The following is a 7,531-nucleotide window of genomic DNA, read 5'->3' as shown; positions in this document are numbered from 1 at the left end:
AAAACTCTGGCAGTTTCTTTTTTTTTTTAATTTTTTTTAAGAAAGCCATTTTTAAATTTATCTCGCATCATTGTATTTTTTTTAATTTTATTTATTTTTTCCCCCAAAGCCCCAGCAGATAGTTGTATGTCATAGTTGCACATCCTTCTAGTTGCTGTATGTGGGACGTGGCCTCAGCATGGCCGGAGAAGCGGTGCGTCAGTACGCGCCCGGGATCCGAACCTGGGCCACCAGCAGCAGAGCACAAGCACTTAACTGCTAAGCCATGGGGCCGGCCCTGGCAGTTTCTTAAAAATTAAATATAAATTGACAATAAAACCTAGCAATTCCACTCTTAGATATCTAGCCAAGAAAATGAAAACATGTCCACACAAAGACTTGTACATGAATGTTCATAGCAGCATTATTGATAATAGCCAAAAAGTGGAAACAATCCAAATGTCTATCAACTAGTGCAGGGACAAACACAATGTGGTCTATTTATATAATGGAACACTGTCAGCACTAGAAAGGAGCAAACAACTGTTACAGGCTACAAAATGGAATATCAAAGAAGTCAGATGCATAATACATACTGTATAATTCCATTTATATGAAACATCCAGAAAAGGCAAATCAATAGAAACACAAAGTCTATTAGTGGTTGCCCAGGGCAGGAGGTGGGAACAAGGGTTGACCACAAATGGGCATAAAGGATAATTTTGGTGTGATAGAAATTTTCCCAAACTGAATTGTGAGGATGGTCACACAACTTTGTAAATTTACTAAAAATCATTGAATCGTACATTTTAAATGGTATCTAAATTTGCTATAGATTGAATGTTTGTGTCCCTGTGAAATTCACACATTGAAATCTAATCCTCAATGTGATGGTATTTGGAGGTGGGGTCTTTGAGAAGTGATTAGGTCATGAGGATGGAGCCCTCATGAATGGGATTAGTGTCATGACAAAAGAGGCTCTAGAGAGCTCCCTTTATCCCTCCTGCTCTCACCAGACACTGAATCTGCTGGCACCTTGATCTTGGACTTCTGAGCCTCTTGAATGGTGAGAAATAAGTGTCTTTTGTGTTTTGTTTTTTTTTTAATTTTTATTTATTTATTTATTTTTGTCCCCCAAAGCCCCAGTAGATAGTTGTATGTCATAGTTACACATCCTTCTAGTTGCTGTATGTGGGTCGCGGCCTCAGCATGGCTGGAGAAGCGGTGCATCAGTGCGTGCCCGGGATCCGAACCCGTGCTGCCAGCAGTGGAGCGTGCGCACTTAACTGCTAAGCCACGGGGCCGGCTCGTGTCTTTTGTTTATAAGCCACCCAGTCTATGGTGTTTTTGTTATAGCACCCAAAAGGACTAAGACAAAATTATACCTCAATGAAGCAACCGGTAGTAACAGTTTCTTGTGTATTCTTCCAGATGTAAGTCTATGTATTTATATACATAATAATACATACACTTTTCCCTTGCAAATGATAGCCTACCACTCACACTATTCTCCAGTGTCTAGCTCTGTTTGACTTTTAAAATTGATCTTGTAGATCTTTCCATAGAAGTATATGTACTAGTCCATCATTCTTATTAATATGTGCAGAGTATTCTACTATGTAACAGTACCATTGATGAATTTTTAGGTCATTTCCATCAATTTTCCATTATAAATAATACTGCAATAAATACCTTGGTACATATGTTATTTCCCATAATTATGTTATTACCTACAAGAATACATTATTACATATGAGTAGAATTTCTGTGCCGAAGGTTTGTGCATTGTATTTTTGTTTCATATTTTCAAATTAATCTCCATAGAGGTCAGTTTATACTCCAATCAGTAATGCATGGGAACATGCTGACAACACAAAAAGTTAACAAACTGACTTCCATGCCAACCTGAAATATTAAGGAAAAAAGGCACTTCACGAAACTGTTAACTTGTCTCTTAGAAGAACAAAAATTTTGTTTTCACCTGAAACAACCTTATGCCAATATTTTCGATAACTTAGATGAAAGGGACAAATTCCTTGAAAAACATAAATTAACAAAGTTCACTCAAGTAGAAATAAACTATCTGAAAAGCCATATATCTATTGAAGAAATTGATTTTGTACTTAAAAACCTCCCACAAGGAAAATTCCAGATTTAGAGAACTCTGGCTAACATTTAAGGAAGACATGATACTAATTCTATACACACTTTAACAAAAATAGAAGAGAAAGGAACACTTCCCAAATCATTTTATGGGGCCAGCACTACCCTAAACCAAAATCAAATAAAGACATTACAAGAAAAGAAAACTTCATACCACGTAAACACGAAATCAAAAATCCCTAACAAAATATTAACTAACATAATCCAGCAATATTAAAAAGGATAATGTATAACCTAAGGATCAAAAAAAATTTGAAGGAAAAATTTAATTTTCCAATTGGAGTTTATCACAAGAATGAAAGATTGGCTTAACATTCAAAAACAAATCAATATAATTTACCATATCAAAGACTAACAGAGAAAAATTACCCAACTTCAACATCCAATCATGATAACAATTCTCAGTAAACTAGAAATATAGGGAAGTTCCTCAGCTTGATAAAGGGCATTTATGAAAAATCTATAGCTAACATCATACTTAGGTTGAAAGACCAAATGCTTTCCTCTTAACATCTGGAACAATGCAAGGATATGTGCTCTCATCACTTCTACTCATCATTGCTCTGAGGTCCGAGTTAGTGAAATAAGGCAAGAAAAAGAAATGAAAGGCATATGGATTGGAAAAGAAGAGTTATTGTCTATCTAGAAAAAAAATGTAAAAAATTTGGTAAGTAAGTTTAGGAAAGTATCAGGACACAAGGTCAATATGCCATAATCAATTGTATTCTGTATACTTGTAATGAATAATTGAAAAATGAAATTAAGAAAACCATCAATTTACAATAGCATCAAAAAATATGAAATACTTATGGCTAAATCTAACAAAATATATGCAAAACCTGTATGCTGAAAGCTACAAATGATTGCTGAGAGACAGTAAAGAAGATTGAACTAAATGGAGAGATATACCATGTACAGGCTGGGAAGACTCAATATTGTTAAGATGTCAGTTCTCTCCAAATTGATCTATAGAGTCAACCCAATCCTAACTAAAAATCACATAAGACTTTTTTGTAGAAATTGAAAAACTGATTCTCAAAATTTTTTTTAATTTTATTTATTTATTTATTTTCCCCCAAAGCCCCAGTAGATAGTTGTATGTCATAGCTGCACATCCTTCTAGTTGCTGTACGTGGGACGCGGCCTCAGCATGGCCGGAGACGCGGTGTTTCAGTGCGCGCCCGGGATCCGAACCGGGCCGCCAGCAGCGGAGCATGCGCACTTAACCACTAAGCCACGGGGCCGGCCCTGATTCTCAAATTTATATGGAAATGTAAATGACCTCGAATAGCAAAACAATTTTCAAAAAGGAGAACTAATTTGGGGACTCACATTATCTAATTTCAAGACTTATCATAAGGCTACAATAACCAAGACAGTGTAGCAATCCTGTAAAAACAGACATGTAACTCAATGGAACACAATAGAGAGTCCAGAAATAGTTCAAGACATATATGTTCAATAGATTTTCAACAACGTTGCCAAGGTAATTTAAGCGGGAAGGAAAGTTTTTTCCACAAATGGTGATGAGACAATTATACTTTCAAATGCAATAAAAATAATTTTGACTATCTCACATCACATACAAAAATTAATTCAAAATGGATCACAAACTTAAGAGGTAAAACTGTAGTGCTTTTAGAAGAAAACATCAGAGAAAATCTTTGTGACCTTGGGTTAGGCAAATATTTCTTAGACGAGATACAAAAAGTGTGAATCATGAAAAAAATGATAAACTGGACTTGCTCAAAGTTTAAAATTCCTGCTCTTTGAAAGTACTCCTAATAAAAGAACAGTACAAACTAGAGAACAACAGAAAATATTTGAAAGTCACATATCTAAAAAAGGACTTATATGCATACTATTTTTTAAAAAAAACCTTAAACCTCAATAATAAAAAGTCAATCAACACAATTTTTAAAATGAGCAAAAGATCTGAACAGACACCTCACCACATATATAGATGGCAAATGAGCACATGAAAACATATCCAAAATTATTAGTCATTAGAGCAATGCAAATTAAAATGACAATAAAATAATAGTACATATCCTCTAGAATGGTTAAAATAAAAAAGACAGACCATATTAAGTGCTAATAAGGATTTAGAGCAACTGAAACCCTCATATATTGCTGGTGGGAATGCAAAATGGCATATCTGGAAAACAGTTTGGCAGCTTCTGCTGAAGTTAAATATATAATTACCATGCTACTCACTTCTGGGTATCTAACCCCCCAAAACGAAAACATATGCCCACACAAATACCTGTATATTAAGGTTTATACCAGATTTATTCATAATATTCAAAACAACTCAAATGCCCATCAACCCGTTAATGGATAAACGAATTGTGGTACAACTGTATAATGGAATACTGCTTAGCCATTGAACAGAAAGAAGTAATAGTATATGCAAGAACATGGATGAATCTCAACAGTATTAAGCTATGTAAAATAAGCCAAAAACAAAAGGCTTCATACTGTATGATTACATTTATATGACAAACTGGAAAAGGCAAAACTATAGTGACAGAAATCAGATCAGTGGTTGCCAGGAACTTGGAATTCACCAATGCTCTCTTCCAGGACTTGCATGATTTCATCTCTTATATTTAAATATCTAATTCATTTGGAATTTATCCTGGTGTTAGAAATGGATTCAAGTTTTTAAAAATCTCAACTTTTTTTTTTTTTTGTGAGAAAGATTGGCCCTGAGCTAACATCTGCCAATCCTCCTCTTTTTTTTGCTGAGAAGACTGGCCCTGGGCTAATATCCATGGCCATCTTCCTCCACTTTATATGGGACGCCGCCACAGTATGGCCTGACAAGTGGTGTGACGGTGCATGCCCGGGATCCAAACTGGCGAACCCCAAGCCACCACAGTGGAGCATGTGCACTTAACTGCTTGCGCCACAAGGCCAGCCCCTAAAAATCTCAACTTTTAATGAGACATCACTACATGCCTACTACAACAGCTAAAATTAAAAAAAAAAAAAAAAAAGTGACAATACCAAACACTGGAAAGAATGTGGAAAAGCTGGATGTCTCATAAACTACTAGTGGGCCTATAAAATGGTAAAGCCACACTGGAAAAGTTTGGCAGTTTATTAAAAAATGAAACATACATACCACATGACTTTTTCTCCTCTAGTTTTAGAAAGCTTTTTTTCTATTAGGGATATTATCCTTTTGTTTTTGACATAGCATTCACACTCCTGGGCATTCGTCCCAGAGAAATGACTTAAGTCCACTCAAAAGCCTATACAAAAATGTAAATAGCAGCTTATTTGTAATAGCCAAAGGTGGAAACAACCAAAAAGTCCTTCAATAAGTGAGTGACTAAACAAACTGTGGTACATTCACACTATGAAATACTAAATAAAACTAAATAAAATAAAACAACAAAAAGGAACAAACTATTGATACCTGCAACAGCTTGGAATTCAAGGGACTCATACCGAGTGAAAAAAAGACAATTTCAATGGGTCATATATTGTATTAGTCCATTTATGTAACATTCTTCAAATAAAAAAACTATAGAGATAGAGAATAGACAAGTGGTTGCTAGGGGTTAGGACTGGTGGGAGTGGGGCAAGAAGTAGGTACGACTCTAAAGGAGTAGCACAAAGGAGACATCTGTGGTGATGGAACAGTTCTATATCTTGATGGCAGTGGTGGTTCCGGGAACCTGCCCGTGTAATAAAATGGCACAGAACTATACACATGCATTGTACCAATATCAATTTCCTGATTTTGATATCGTAGTATAGTTATGTAAGATGTAACCATTTGGAGAAACTGAATGAAGTGCACATAGGAACTCTGTACTATTTTGTAACTCTCTTAATGGTATCTTCTGAGGAGTAGAAATTCTTAATTTTAATGTAGTCAAATACATCAGTCTTTTCCTTTGTAGTTAGTGCTTTTTGTGTCCTCATAAATAAATTTTCCCTAATCCAAGGTCATGATAATCTTCTCCTAATATTATCTTTGAGGAGAGACAAATCTGAAGGCTGACCCTCAGATCGAGCCTGCTTGCTTGAGTTGGGACATCAGTCTTCCCCTACCCGTGGAATGGGATTTCCACCATTGGCTCCCCTGGTTCTCAGGCCTTCAGACTTGGATTGGAATTATACCACTGGCTTTCTCTGGTATAAAGTCTTGATCCATAGATTCAAGAAGTTCAACAAAGCCCAAGTAGGATACATTTTTAAAAACCACACATGAAGACACATCTCCAGATTGCAAATTGCAGATCTTGGGACTTCTCAGCCTCCATAATTGTGTGAGCCAAGTCCTCACAATAAATGTACATATCATATATTTAAAGGTGACTTATTTAAATAAGTAATTAAAAAAAACCAAGAATCATAGGTTAAATGACAAAATTAAAAATCCTGTATGTTAAAAGTTAAAAAATAAAATTTCTCCATTTTATTTTTTCTCTATTACAAAAAAATTACATTGGGGCTGGCCCTGTGGCATAGTGGTTAAGTTTGGGGTGCTCCACTTCAGTGGCCCAGGTTTGTGGGTTCAGATCCCTGGGCACAGACCTACACCACTCACCAGCCATGCTGTGGCAGTGACCCACAAACAAAATAGAGGAAGACTGGCACAAATGTTAGCTCAGGCCTAATCTTTCTCAAGCAAAAAAAAAAAAAAAAAAAAAAAAGAGAGGAAGATTAGCAACAGATGTTAGCTCAGGGCAAATCTTCCTCAGAAAAACAAAAACAAAAACAAAACAAAACAAAAATTAGATTTATGTATGGGTTTTCCCCCCAATTACCTTGAATAACTTCAAACCTATAAAAAAGTTTAAATAGTATAAAGTGAACAACCTTATGCCTTTCATCTAGATTCCCTAATTGTTAACATTTTGCCACATTTGTTTCCCCAGTTATTAACTTTCTGCTACACTTAACTTAGTAATTGGTAACATATTGCCACATTTTCATTCTCTCTCAACCATTTGAAAGTAAATTGCAGAAAAAAATACTTCATCTCTAAGAACCTCCGCAAGTATCTCCTAAGAACTAGGACATTGTACATAACCATGATATAACGCTTCAGATATTTAACATTGGTACAATAACACAACCTAATACAGTCAAATTTCTCAATTGTCCATTTAGCAGCTTTTTTGTTCTTTGATCCAGGATCCAAACAACAATCTCACATGAAATTTAGTTATCATGTCTCTTCAGTCATCTTTATTCTAGAACTGCTCTACTACTTTTAGTTTTATGATATTGCTTCTTGAAGAATCCAGAGCAATTATTTTGTAGAATGTCCTACAATTGGACTTGTCTGATTGTTTTCTCTTGATGAGATTCGGATTAAACATTCTTGGCATTTTGGCAGGTGATGTTGTGTCCTTCTCAAGTGCAT

Source organism: Ceratotherium simum, chromosome 3 (assembly GCF_057802395.1).
Source record: "Ceratotherium simum simum isolate JZ-2026a chromosome 3, ASM5780239v1, whole genome shotgun sequence".
NCBI lineage: Eukaryota > Metazoa > Chordata > Mammalia > Perissodactyla > Rhinocerotidae > Ceratotherium > Ceratotherium simum.
Note: the sequence above shows the minus strand (reverse complement) of the source record.